The following is a 15997-nucleotide window of genomic DNA, read 5'->3' as shown; positions in this document are numbered from 1 at the left end:
AAAAGTTTAGGCAAATATAAGTCTGAATTCAAAAGATATCATAAGTAAATTAGCAATTAGTAATCGTCCTACCAAATATCTTGCTACAATTCTTGGTGGTGATATTTATGCTTTAATGAGGATTAGCAAAAATAGGCCTACTGAGTATTACATTATTTAACCTATTATTATTCTTCAAGACTTGCTTTATTGGTAACCCTGTTATGTTCCTCTTTAATTCTCAACCAGTTCTTTAATGATCTCAGGTCCTCATTTTTGTTAATGAAGGGCACCAGGCAAGGAAAATAAATTTCCCCATAGTTCTTCACTCTAGCCTCTGGTGAATTGACTTTCTCTGTATTCATTGTAATGTGTTATCTCATTTATCTAGAAATGTCAATGACTTGTAGAAGGGACTGCATCTGAATGTGACTTGGATCAACATGAGCTAATAACTCAAAGTAAATGTCTTTCCCTTTGCCCTATGGATATAATTTATTAATATTAAATGACCTTTTATGTTTTGAGAACATGAAAGTGGAGGAAAACAGACAGATGCTGCATGGAATATTTGAAAGCACAGGTAAAGTAAAGCTAATGACAGTGAAGATCCTATTTTGCTTTCAAAAGTAAAGTCAGGCAGGGAAGCGAGAACGAGAGCGAGAATTTGCAGAACTAGCATTTGCTGGGAAGGTCCTATGTGCTAGGTACTATTCCTGTATAGAATGTACTTGTATTTTATCATTTGGCCCTCACAACCAAACCTTTACAAAGTGGGATTAGAAAAAGCAGATCCTTAAAGAAAATGTAGACTTAGTTGTGGCGGCAGAGTGTACGGATGGGGAACTGTTAGTCCTTCATAGATAGGAAACACCTAAAGCCTTTCCTATTATCTTTCAGAACCCAGTACAGATTAACAAGAGGAGTGGAGAGTGCTTTGAGGACAAATGAATATAAAAAAGTTAGGGTGGTGTGCACTTCTTTTTACCTTGATAATACAATAGAAGGCAGAGCAATTCTGGTTCCAAGTCACCAAGCTCAGTACTATTAGGAAACATGCGATTTTGTTTCTCTGTTGCTTGAATACTTTTCTGCATTTTGTCTTAGGTTGTTGAAAGCCTAATAAATAATTTGTTCAATTTGCAGAAATGGAGAGACAGTTCTCTGTTGTCAGTTTTCCCACCAGATGCTGCCCCAAAATTCAACTACTACATTGACAAATGCCAATGGTAGCTATGGGTTGAAGTAAAATCCAGGCACAGATAAGAGTTGATTAAATAAAGACGGTTTATTGGAAGGACGTAGAAGGAAATCAGCACCATTAGAATACCCAATAGAGAGAGTTAGTAATATTCTAAAGGGAGCATAGGTGTGGATGATAATATTTAAATAAAGAAAGTACATCGTTCCTCCAGTCATTACGTCTAGCCATAAACATAGTATTGCCTACATGCAAGCTATAGATCACCTCACTGGTCAGGTATACCTCATCGTTCTTGGAGTTTCACAAGGAAAAAATGATTATTAGTGTACAATGCATTTAGCATTGGGCAATTTCTTAACTACACAGTTAATAGAGCTTGGTCCAAGTATATCCAAAAATAAAAATCAAGCAAGTAAGTCCATTGCTTTTACTTATGCTATTGCAATATGAAGGCCACCTTAGATGTGAAGATCATAGTGTCTCAGCAAGGTAGTTTTACCTCAGGAATTATAAGGAGGAGTAGAGAAGAGAAGACAGGCAGTGTGCTTTAGAGTTGGGATTGGATTGCATTCAGAGGAAATCCCAGTCAGTACGCTGTACAGGGAATTTCTATCTCAGTGTCCAGCTAGTTTCAGGAAACAAACAGTTGGAATCTCAGTCATCATTCATCAGACAAAGAATGTGGAGTTTGGCAATCTGTGTCTGACCTTGTCAGCCGATTCAGGAAGAAGGGAAAACATCTGTGCTCTGCTTTGTCACAGGTAAACAAGGGACTAGTTGTGGGTCTTATGGATGTTCAGAGAAAGAGTGGAAAGTAAGTCTTATCTAAGTCATATGGTGAAAGTGGTTGGTTCTTTGCAGAAAGCATTTCCCAGAACCCAAAATGGTGGTGGTGGAGGGGCTAGGAAAACCAAAGGTTGGGGCTATTTCTTAACTCTCACTGTTCTTTGGGAGCGCAGAGCTCTGGTAAAGTTGAATAGTGTCAATATTCCTAAACATTGGGCTACGAAATAGGGGCAAGTTTGGAGGTTAATCTTCAAGTACCTGTCAGAAGTGAATTGTTATAATGATCCTGTACCTACGTATACCCCCATGGAGGAATTCTCCCTCATTACCTTTTTTTTAGGGTAAACATTTAATCACACCTGACAAGTGAAACTCTTGCAGCATGAAGCCATCCATACCAGACCAAAATTCACACTCAACAGGGCAGATATCTGTTTTGTTCACTGTGGAATAATTAATAACCTGGAACAGTGTCTAGACTATGCAAAGTGCTAAACACATAATTAATGAATAAACAAATGAAAAATTGAAGAACAAGTGGTTGCCAAGAAACCAGTCCATTTTCAAAAATCTTAGTGGGTTGGTGCAAAAGTAATTGCTGTTTTGCAATTATTTTTAACCATTAAACCACAATTATTTTTGCACCAACCGAATACATATTCTGATTCCAATGCTTTGTTTAGTTCTTTCACTCACCTAACAAATCTTTACTCTCTAGGATTCTCAAAGGGAGACAGGATATATCAATATAGTTTGGGAACACCTTTTATTTACACTTTCTAAATGTGATCATTGTGTATAATTCTGTGAATGTTGTCAAATGTATAAAGTCATATAATTGCTACCACCAGAATCTTGGCATAAAACATTCCCATCACCTAAAATTTTCCTTGCTATCCTTTGCAGTGCATCCCTGCCCCCACTCTGTCCACTAGCAACCGTTGATCTGCTTTTGGTCATTAGTGTTTTGCCTTTTCTAGAATTTCAAATAAATGAAATATGTAATCTTTTGTGTCTGGCTTTCCCTTAACATTGCTTTTGAGATATTTATGTTGCTGTGTGTATCAGTAGTTAAGCTCCCATTTTCTTTAGCAGTATTGCATTGTGTGGTTATACCACAGTTTGTTTATTCATTCACCAGTTGATGGACCTTTGATTTTACTATTATAAATAAAGCTGCTATGATCATGTGTATACAAAAAAAAAGTGAATGTTTTGCAGTTATCCTTTTTCCTCCATCTCACAAAGCTGTTCTTCTTTCTCTGTCATTTTATGAGCATAGGGATTCTTCCATGTTTTTGTGTGTTAATATAGCCCCAAAGACTCTCCTAACTCCACTTGTCTAATTTTGTCTATTTCTATAGAACACCAGTATCTGTTTTCTGGAGGAATATATTAAATTCAGTAGGTTCACCCTGTATGAAGAAATTATTGGTTTACGTGTTCAATATACTAACGCATTCACTGTGTAGACGTTAGTCTCTGGGACAGTGTCTGGCCTATTAGTAATCGATGCAAATTAAATTAGAGCTGTGGCTTCCATAATCAATGGAGATTTTTACTATTATTTTTATTTTAAATACACATTAGTTGGCAAAAGACAAAAAAATTAACAATTAGAATAATCTAAAAGACTACATGTAAACATTTACTAATATGCATTATAGGTATCAAGGTAGTTGGTTAGTTGGTGAATTTGAGTCACTAAATATGATGTCTAATGCAATATACAGAGATAATTACTTTTGATTTCTGTTTATATACATTTTCGCTTATTTGTATAATTTGAAGTAAAATGTGTATTATAACAAATTATCTTCACTTTTCATTTTAACAAAAAATACTAGAAAAACATGATGTCAAGATGATTGTATGTATTTGTGTCATTGGACTCTTGATGAGTATGAAATTAACCTTGTTAAAATATTTTCTTCATGATTGTCAAACACAAATATGAAAGATCAATATAGTTGCACCAAAATATTTACTAACAAAGTCCAAATTAATTATAAACAAGAAAATGGAGTGTCCTTTGTGGATAATTTCCTATATTATACTCTGGTAGAAGAGCCATCAAAGAAAACTGCTCATTAATTGTACGTTAAGAAATGTACAATTATCCCCACATCTTTGCTAATTTCTTTTTGACAGATTCAGCCACAATTCCCATAGGAAGGCAGAAAATGTAAGTCAAAAAGGAGATAATACCAACTGGGTTCTCATAAGTTTCTTCTCAATCAACACTTTGTTACATACTTCCCTAGCCCTGTCTCATCATCAGTATTAAAGAGGAACAGTAGGACAATAAACGCATTGTGTTGCAGACTATGCTTGGCTTATAAGAATAAATTCTCACTTACCCAAGAGGTTTTTTTCTGTTATCTACACAGAAGGGGGTAAGTGATCAAAATATTGAGCAGGAAATACATGGATAAAAAGTACTAATGAATACCAGGTGTTTTATGAGGTTCATTTTTCTTAAATTATGCATGTCAATAAAGTGCTTATAAAAAATGCTTTTAGTAACATAGCTATTCTACTCAGCATGGAAATAATACACTACCCAATTATCTATAATGACTAGCCCACTGGGACAGAAAGATTTATAAGTAGGAGAAGCCAGTATAACAAAAGAATAAATTTGATCTGCCAGAGCTGGACTTAGTGCTGTTTTTAGAGTTCATTTTAATCTTGCAAGTGGAGTATCTGTCTGTCTGTCTCTCTCTCATCTATCTATCATCTTTCTGTTGTACAGTTATGTTTTGTACCGTTCTTTCTGAGGTACTCATTGTCATTATTATTTAACATTTAGCCACTACTTAAAATGTAATAAGTAACGTACAGACTAAAGGAAATATAGGAGATAAAGCATGATGAATAAAACTGCAATTGACAGTAATTTGATACTAAGGGAAATAAGTATTTTTTGGTGTCACTAGAATACTTCTAAAAGAAGATTTCTGTGTGAAATGTGGAGTGCAAATTGGTAATTGCCTTCCATTACTTTTGGTTAGTTAAGTAAGTTGAGGCAGGGAATATAATGAGATGATTTTGCATATTATAAACTTCAGGGAGTTTTGTGAAAGTGATATCTAATATTTTCCAGGTGTTACTCTGAACTTTACAGTTTTATGTTTAATGGTTCTTTTAACTAACTTATAAATACCACAGGCCATAAATTCTATATTTAATTTGGTCAATAGAAAAAATTCCATTTATTAACAGTTGTTTTGAATAATGCAATTTGGTTAATAAACAATCTTTTCATTGCTCATAGACATTGCCAGCTTATCAAACTGCGTAGGATTTAGGGGGGAAAAAAGCAATGCACTTTGTACTAAAGTTATGTTGAAAAAAAGTTTGCTTTTATTAATGATTTAGAAAATAAATTAAAAATAAAATTAAATACAATTAATGTCATAAAATTAAATAAAAGTAAAATTAAATACTTTAAGGAGACTCTGAACTTAAAATAGAAATTGTGTTGCAAAAAATGACATTTTTAAAACTTTTGACATTATAGTAATATATTTCTTTCTTAAGATAAGTTATCTAAATGCTAATATGAATAACAAACTATTTTGCTGATACTAAACAAGTAATATTCAAAGCCTAAAATATATTTTGTATATTCCAAGTAGAGCACCTAAAAATAATAAAACGTTACTGAAAAAGCATGGAAGTTATTCAAAACGCCAATAGATGGCAGTAGGAGTTTATATTTTAGGTTACTCGAAGGCCTTGGCCTTCTATTCCAACACTGCACTGAAATCAACATTGACTTGAAATTGTTATATTTAACAATTTCAGCAACATTTATCAAAGTTTAATGTGAATATATATCCATATATATTTGCATATATATATGTACATATACATATATATCTGTATATCTATATCTCTCTCTCTACATATATATATATGATATCTGTTGCTGGCTAACAAATTACCTCAACATGTATGAGAAAACATTTATTATTTCACACAGTTTTTGAAGGTCAGGAATACAAGCATGGCTTAGCATGGAGGTTCTGGCTCAGTGTCTTTCTGAGTTGCACTTAAGTTTTCAGTCAGGGCTGCAGTCACCGAAGGGTCTGGGCAGTGTACCTCCCAAATCCTATAGCGGGCTGATTGCCAGAGGCTTCCGTTCCTTGCTAGGTGGGCCTCCCCATGGGTCTGACTGCTCATATGACATGGTTGGCCTCTCCATAGCACTGTTCATATGACACGGAAGCTGGTCTCCTTAGACTGCATGAGGGAAGAGAGAAAATGAGAGTACAAGCTAGCAAGAGAGCCCCAAAGAAAAATCCCTCTCATCTTTATAACCTGACCTCGGAAGTGATATACTGTCACTTCTACTTAATTTGTTGGTCCATAGACTTACCCTGGTGTAATTTGGGAGATGATTATGTCATGATAGTGTGAATACTAGGTGGAAATGGAAAGACACATCTTGGTGGGTGGTTATACATTTATATTATAGCCTCTTCATACTCAATTTTGGTATTCTTTTATGTCAAGTTTAACATTTCTATTTCTGTAATTGCAAATACTCTTTCTCTATCTTTCTACTCAATATATTTTCTTTAACCTCTCCCTCCTTTCCTCCCTCTCTCCTTCCCTCCCTCCCTCTTTTCTTCTTTCCTTCCCTCCTTCCCTGTCAACATCTGCCGTGACCCTAAAAGTAAAATGTGCATATAAGCATAAATATTTTTTAAAAATTTAATTTTTTGGTTGGGATATTGTTAAAACTTTTGGAAACAGACTGTCAGTGAAAATAATGTTTACTATTTACTGATACAATAGTATCTTCTCATCACAGAGGGTGATATCTAAAATAAAACGCCTCCTAAATTTATAATTTACCTTAGTTCACCTATCACAACTCTCATTTGCTAGGGAATGTGTACCAACATCTCTTTAGAAATAGAAATAGCTTGTTTATTGGGGCAGGGTGGTGGGGAGAGTAGTTATTACAGATAGAGTTTGTTTAGGAGTGTGGGAGCAGAGATTTAAAACTCTCAGTGTCAATTCTACATAAAAACAGATTAAGGATAATTTTTGAAACAAAGTTGTGATGTTAATGGGATAATGGTCGCATAGTGGTAATAAACAGAAAGAGTGTAGAAAGGAGAAGGAAGGACATTCTTAATGGCGAAGAAAATACTTGACTTTAAAAGTGCATTCTGGTTCATGCATGAGTAAAGGTTATCTCCATCAGGGCTCAGTAGAGGAAACCAAACCACTCTAGGTATTTCACCCAGAACAAAATTTAACTCCTGATAGTTGTTGCTTACAAATTCACTGCAATTTGTCAGGGAGACTTCTAGTCTTCCAGTGTATCCCTGGAAGGACTTCCAGACACTTTGAAACTGACTAACAGTGGAACTTCTACCTAAGACACCTCTAAGAAGGTACCAGAAAGCTACCACAGAAAGTTCTGAGCTTAAAAATTCACTACTGAATTTGTGGTTTATTAATATGAGAGATGGACTTACTGCACCTGTCAGTATATTCACCTTTAGATACCCTTGAAGCTATAGATTAGTCACTTAACTGATACTGTAGAATATTCACATTTCTGCACATTCTTGCAAACAGAAAGTATCCAAAAATAAATCCAAGAAACATTCTGTTCTATTTTCACATTTTTACATCTCTTGTGAATGCTTGCAAACACCCGTTTTTTAATACACGTCAAGAACCCCACCTATAAGAGCATCTGAGAAATGCAGTGTTCCTTTTCCAGATCCTGTAGACTCTAGAAGGTGTTAAGCATGGATGCTAAGTGACAGTCAAACCATATGCACCATTCAGTGTTTCTGTTTCAAGTGTGAAAGTGATGATGTTTTCTCTACAACCTCTATTTTTCTCCTTGATAATTTTGCTTCCCTGCATTGCTCTAGAACTAAGTAAAGCATACTCCAAGTTGTTTTTTTTTTCACCACCTTTTTGGTAGTAAGCACACTAAAAAAAAAACAGATTTTAATATCCTCTATTGAAAAAATACTCTCCCTCCTTGAAGAATTATCAGCTTACTAAAAAGGATAAATTGTTCAAAAATGAAACAAACCCTCTATGCCCAGGACAGCTGGGCTCTCTAGACGATATCTCTTTTTAACAATGCCTATACCTGAAAACATATAAGAAAAAAAATTAACGTATGAAGAATACTGAGCAGTTATTATAAAAACCCCGTAAAATAAATATTATTACCATTATACAGATGAGGACACAGAAGCTTCGAAAATTAAAAGAAATTGCTTAAAATTATATAGTAAACAAACTAAGGACACACTGTCACAGTCCAGTTTCACTGTATTGCATAATCGTCATCAGTATATGTCCTATGTAAAGACTTTGTGTCATGTTGATAAATTTAAATTATTTAATGAGCATTAAATATAGTTTGCATTTCTAATGGAATCTACAACTTTTTCTAAACTGAAACTACCTACCGTGATTAAACTTTCCTTGACTGAAAGGGAGGAGAAATAAAAGGGAGGGTGGGGAGATGGAGCACAGAATTGCGTTTATTTTGAATCCAAGTAATTTTAATATATATTACTATTTTCACAAATTTAACATCTTGTTTATTTTTTTCCCAAGCTATGCTGAGAATAGTAAGTAAGCTGGTCATCGCTTTTGGCTGCACGTAACAGATATGCAACATCTTAATTAACTAATGAGGGGATTATTTTCCTAGTGCAATAGTAAGTACAAGGAAAACAAGGTCAGGGATCCTTTTCTGCCATTTTTAGCATACAGTTATTTCTCCTCACAGTTGTAATCTGGCTGCTCCCCTTCTGTTTATCCCATCTGTCCTCCAGGCAGGTAACCAGGAAAAGGGCAAATGATGAAGAGCAGAATGTAGGAGGTAAAGAGCGAAATCCCTTGCACCTGTCTGCAATTAAGTAGCTTGTCCAAAAGTCCTACCCTGCACTTTCGCTCATATTTCATTTACCAGGACTACATGTCATGGCTACCTGTCACATGTAAAAAATATCAGTGAGGACATACTTAAGGAACTTATAAATGAGTGAGATTTAGTTTGGAATTGAAGGAGAATTTTAGTAAATTAATAACAGAAATGATTATCCTAAAATGTTAAGTAGGTAGGTTTCTAGAATCTTGGAAAACCAGATTTTAATTAGGTATGTTTCTGCTCTATAAATATCAAGGTTTTTATATAATACGGGAAAGGAAGAATGGATTTTTGGAAGGCTAACTGCATTGTCTGTAAAACTCTGGTAGTATTATGATGGCCACAAAGCATAGTTGTTAATCTATTTTTATTAGATTAAATAATAAATATATTTAAGGCCAAAACAAACGGAAACAAAAACACCATATTAAAAACCCAAAAGCTATTTCCAAATTCCCATTGTGATAATTTTTTTTTTTTAAGTGTGTATAGTCCATATTCTACTATGGGAAACTTTCCTCTATACCTTTTCTTTTCAGGTAAAGAGGAACATTTTTTTTTTAATTAAAATTTATTGGGGTGACAATGGTCAACAAAACTATATAGGCTCCAAGTGTACAGTTCTTTTTTTTTTTTTTTAATAGATGGATTGGGCTGTTTTTAAATGCTAATTTGTGCATCCATGATGAAATGTCCTTTGCTAGAACAAAATGAAGTTCAACATCGATTCCATTCCTTTGTTGATGTTTTTATAGATGTATGAACTGAAAATATATTGCGTATAAACAAGCATATGAGAATTGAAAAATTCAGCTATAGTGATGTCATTCGATTTTTTTTGAAATGCCTTTGAGTTATATGCCAAATATAATTTAGCAATCAGTTATTTTTTATTGAATTTATTGGGGTGACAATGGTTAGTAAAATTGCATAGGTTTCAAGTGTACAATTCTATAATACCTCATCTATATATGGCATTATCAGCTCATCACCCAGAGTCAGTTCTCCTTCCATCACCATATGCATATATTTGGCCCCGTTTACCCCCTTCTACCATCCCCACCCCCCTTATCCTCTGGTAACTACTAAACTGTTGTGAGGGACATTTTTTTTTTTTTTAGCATAAAAGAAATAGCTATCTCTAAAGAAAAAACAGATTGTAGATTTGTATATTCACATTTACTGGAGGAAGCAAACACACTGATGAGTATAATGGCTCTTAAAGCTTCTACCCAGAAATAAGACCCTTCACTGCAGGATCAATATAAGGACAACACCTTATATTGTCCAAAGCATGTCACATAACCATGCTAAACATCAAAAAGGATGCAAAAGTAGACATGGAACCACCCTACTAACACATATATGCGTGCCTTTTTATAGCCACCATGCTAGAAACCCCATGCGTATATATAAACAATCTTTGTTACAATGCTGAAAAGTGAAGAGTGCTCTGAAAGGAGTACAGAGGAGATGCTCATTGAGCAATTAGCAATTGCCTCATTGATCATCATGTAATAAAAACTGTATAAAACAATCTTCATGAATTCAGCAATGCAGCCTAAGTAGCTTTGTGCAAATAAAAGTACAGCTCTTAGTAGTACAAGGATAGAATAAGAGGTCCCCATGAAGAATACTTTATACATTAAGTTACCAATATTATTTTTCAAGAATTGCACATTCAGCCTGTTAATTGACATTGGGGGTTTAGTCAGACATGGAAAAAAAACAGAAGCAAGGCCCCTGGATTCATGGGAACTGTGATCACGTGGGATAGAGTATGGTAATATAATGCTACAGGAGATGATAATAAAGATCCACCAGAATTTACAGTGGAGACGAAAGAAAAATCTAGATCATATCTGAACAGGGGCAGCATTTCCTTAGTGAAAAAGTTTACCTCTTGACTTTGTATGTATCATTTCCATGTTAGTATATGTGTATACTAAGGTGGGCACTATTATCTATATAATTCTACTTTCTTAGGGTTTCAAAGAAAAGCCTTGATTTCTTTTTACATACAGGTTGGCATAAAAGGACACTTGTAGGTGTTATTTATAATACCCTAGTAGATTCTTCACGGTTGTTATGACCAAAGCGGGCAGAGTTGTGGAAGAAAAATAGTCAGCAAATGTTGATTTTGTGCTTTATATGTGGAGATGTGTTCCATGTACATACACCTACATGATTGTGAGGAAATTGGGACTAGTGAGGAAACATTTAAGCAAATTATAAAGGCATTTTAATTAGTTTGGGAAAAGAAATAGTGTGAATCACTCAATAGAAGAAACAATAAAATTTTAAGAAACTACTTTTCCTTCATTTATATTTAAGAAAGCAAAATGAAATGACCTTAACAAAATTTAAGATTTAAGAAAGTTCATTAATGTGAACCAAATATTACTCACTGGTAATTTCTTAATTGAGTGACTTTAAGTAAAAGATAAGAGGCAGATTTCATTTCATTAGAAATCAGAATTTTCAGGCTGCTATAATTTTCAAGATTTCAATAGGTTCCTGAAAAGTAATGGGCTAGATGTGTTTTTAAAGAAGTTGAATAAGAACTAGAGAAATGCATACAGAGATTATAATGTGGAGTGGGAATTGGATTAGCTGATCCTAAGATTATTTTTATAACTATAAATTGTGGAGAAATAATGTGTCATATGTTTTTTTAACAAATTAAAATATATTTATGGATGATAGAGAAATGTAATAATTGCTGGAAAAGTTTTGTTTTTAAAATCTGTTATGAGCTACTATTGATTTTAAGCAATGAAATAACATTTTAAAAATTAAAGACAATGTTTTCAAATTTTCCACTGCTCTTCCAAGAAGTATATGTCTGCTAATTTCTTCTCTGTTGTTATTACCATATCCCCACAATCTTTCATTTATCAACTGCGCTTTAAATAATCCAATCACCTTCCATATTTTACCCAGAGTATCAGATTCTACACTGCAGTCAAGTATATGTCCCCACCTTGATTAAAAACTGTCAGTAGTTTCTCCCTATTTGGTATACAAGTAATATTTACAAGCATTTGTATGAAACCTTTAGGGGTCTGTTCCTACCTATCTTCTGTCATTTCTCTTTTGCTCATAGTCAAGTCATACGTGCTGGCTTTCTGTTTTCTTTGTGAAATAAGGTCTTTTCTTGTGCATTTCCTCTCTTCCAGCTTTGAAAATCACTGTCCATCCCTTATTATCTGACAAATCTTTATCCTACAATGTCCCAAGCAGGTACTTTTTGAAATCCAATCTAAATTATTTGCTTCTTGTATTTTCTCTCATAAATCTGTTTTTCCTTTGGAAACATTTTACATTTTAAAGTTATAGGTTTATGTGTTGTTATTTGTTTAACCAAACAGTCAATATGACAGGGACTTTGGTACAACAAGTGCTAGCATCGTAGTTCTATTAACTAAATCTTTCAAATTACAACAGATCAGGAATTTCAGCTCTAATGAGAAGCATAGTTGTTATGGAAATAAATAATTATAAACTATGGACACAATTTTAAAAGAAATGTTCGAAGACCCTGAAGGGTAAACAAAAGCCTTCAGAATCTGGGGTACATGTACTCTCTCACAAAGGGCTTCACACTGTGGGAACTCTGCAGGTGTGGAGCACTCCCCCTCTAGGTACCCCTCTACAGATGGGTGAACAGATCCCAAGCAGAAGGTGTCAGCCACACTGGTGACGGGGTCAGAGAAGTTGAAACTGCCAGTGCATATGGAAAGTGAGAGATCTGAAAAGGAGGGAGAAACAATGCAGGGAGCTGAAAGCTCTGTATAAACTCACCTCACCTCTTAGTTGAGCAATGAACTGTGCCTGTCAAGGTGAGATTTCAAGGAGTCCAGAGGGGGGAAGCAACAGACAGAATGCTGCAAGAGAGGAGTCAGTATTTCAGCTGCTGTTCAATGCAGAGGAGACACTGTTTGGAATTTGAGTTCATCAAGTTGGTGGGGATTGGTACAGAAGCTGGGCTTTGTCTTCAAATGACCAAAGGACCATGTCCAAAGAGTCAAACCCTAAAAAGTCCACTCTGGGATTAATGACAAAAATGAAATGGACTCATCAAAACAAAGTTCACGAGGTCAAGGTTATCTATTAATAATTTATTTGCTGAAATACAGGTAACAGAAATCATCTTTGTAATGCATCTTCCACAATGTTCAGATTTCTAGAAGTTCTAGAGTAGGTTCAACTAAGCTACTGTGATAGAAAGTAGAACAGTGGTTTCCAGGATGGGGAAAATTATTTACTAGAAAAGGGAGTAAGAGAACTTGTGGTGATAGTGATAATGTTCTTTATATTATTTTGGTTGTTGGCTACACGGGTATATACGTTTGTCAAAATTTTATTGAGCATTATGTTAAAAATCTATGAACTCAATTTATCCTAAAATTAATAAATTAGTGAATTCAAGTATCATTTCCCCTGGTTTGTGAATAACCTTTAGAAATAATTTTGCATATTCATTGCTCATAAATTATAAAAATAGCTAAAATAATAATAATAATTCATGCAACAGTTGTCAAGATATCTTTGGTTTTTGCTTCCCCCCCAATGTTATATACGCAAGATTCTCCAATAATTCCAAATCACAATTTAGTAATTCTTTCCATTAATAGTACTGTCTTCTAATTAGAGCAATACTGCCATCTTCTCCATTTGATTTGAGTGTAAAACACATGAAGGTGTGGCAATAAGTATAATATATCATGGATCAGTAATTCAGTCATTCTTATTTATGCTACATTCTGGATCACAATAAACTGCCTTCTGCTCTCTGCTTCATTTGTCACTCTTCAGGCCCCACCTAATACACAGCGATAATATAAATTAAACCTATCCCAGCCTAGCACATACATGGAATACACAGAGTATATAAAATGTCATTTTCAAAGGGGAACCCTTCAGAGTTAAAATCCTCCAGTTTAAAAAAGAGAGAGGAAAAAAATCTCTCATAAAAGGAGCAGAAGCATTGTTGTTCAGATCTAAGCAAAAAAATCTTCAAAATAAATGACACACTTTTGATTTTCATATTTTGCTTTGATTGAGGACCTTTAGGGCTTGTCTCTTGTAAACAGAAATACTGGGCTTTATCTCTAAAGAGAAATTCAAGAAGTATGTCACATAATGGAATTTGTCTTTTTAATAGTATTTTAGAGTCCCATATCAAATGTCTAATCTATACATAGACTATTTTTGATAATGTTAGTTTTAACACAAAAAGCTATAAAGACCAACAAATTGTTTCATCATCCTGTCTGTGTCTCACAAAGGAAATAACATTACAGTACTTTTGTTGAAAGTACATTGGTGTACCTGTATTTGTAAATCTTTTCTTTGGCACAAATCTATTGGGGGATAAACGCCAGGGTAAGCATGAGTTATTTTAATTTCTTGCCATCCTTCTTCCATAGTATCAGAATGCCGTTAGAAGTTCTTGGGTTTCACAATTTTGTCTTCTTATTTTTATAGAGAGAAGAACTTTATAGATTAAAGATGGTTTATAGCAAAGCCTTAATTCTCTAAGAAAGTGAGAATGTATCTGAGAGTGATGAAGTAAACTGTCAGCTCACAGCTAGTTAAATAGAGTAAAATAGAACTCAAATAGCATATTCCAGTAATATACATCTTAAACTCTGAACATTTAAGCATTTTCTTGTGTAATTTTCTATGCTTCAGATATTGCCTTTCATATGATATTCTCTGAGCAAATCCGAGCCTTAGCATAAATCTAGAACTAATTCACTTATGTGGGTTAACATTTGACCTGGAACACATCTTCTCAGATGAAAGACGGGAATGATTAGACATGGTTTATGCTGCATGTAATTTAAACAGAGATGCATCTAGAAATGTTTCCTTAGAGTTAGTAAATCTATTATTGTATTATTTGTTTAAAGGTTCTTTTCTAATAAGAAAACATTTTTATTTTTTCTTAGTTTGCAGACCTAACTCTTAGCCAGCAATACAAAGCTTTCAAATTATAGACTTTAGTATTTTCAGATACATTTAGAGTGGGCTTTCTAAAATATTTTCAAATCACTTTATCTTACCCCCATAATACTATTCTCTGAATTTTTATTTCTTATTTGTGATCAGGTAATTCTCCTATATGAAGAATATGTTTAGCTAATATACATATATCAAATGAATTTGTATTTGAAGCAAAATTTAACTTATCCTTTTCTGTATATTTACTAGTAAAGTATAGCTATTTGGGGACAATATTTCTGTATCTGTTTTAAGATTTAAATTTCTTGAGACACTCTTCATGCATTTATCCTCTGAGAATTAGGAATCAGGTCTTAGTCTATAAGCCAGTGGGTCTTCATAATTCAGTCATAGTAATTGGTGTTTTCCCTAGGCTATCTAGCATGGCAAATATTTCTTGCCATTTGATATAACTAGGGATTGTGTCCGATATGATACATCACTTGTTCTTTTCCTCCTGTATTTAGATGTTTGGTTAATTGTTGTTTCTTCATTTTTGCATTCTCTTTCCTTGTCGAAGATGAACCTACTTATTCCAAAAATGAAGGAGTTCTCTTCAAGTGCAAGGATAAATCTTCTTAGATTTTCATTCAGATAAATAAAAGGAAATGAATTAAAAAACTGTGACATTTTTAATGTACATTTTAAAAAATTTATTGGGGTGACAATTGTTAGTAAAATTACATAGATTTCAGGTGTATATTCTGTATTACATCATCTATAAATCCCATTGTGTGTTCACCACCCAGAGTCAGTTCTCCTTCCATCACCATATATTTGATCCCCCTTACCCTCATCTCCCACCCTCCACCTCCCTGACCCTCTGGTAACCACTAAATTATTGTCTGTGTCTATGAGTTTTTGTTTCTCATTTGTTGGTCTTGTTCTTTTGTTGTTTTTGGTTTATATACCACATATCAGTGAAATCACATGGTTCTCTGCTTTTTCTGTCTGACTTATTTCGCTTAGCATTATGCTCTCAAGATACATCTTTTGAGTTAAGAAATTATTGTTTTTATATCTTCATATAGTTCCCCAAGATGGTAGATTATGCAGAAATGTAGCTACTGTTATATGTATGTATTTTATTCGTA

The sequence above is a fragment of the Rhinolophus sinicus genome, linkage group LG07, assembly GCF_036562045.2.
Source record: "Rhinolophus sinicus isolate RSC01 linkage group LG07, ASM3656204v1, whole genome shotgun sequence".
Classification (NCBI taxonomy): Eukaryota; Metazoa; Chordata; class Mammalia; order Chiroptera; family Rhinolophidae; genus Rhinolophus; species Rhinolophus sinicus.
Note: the sequence above shows the minus strand (reverse complement) of the source record.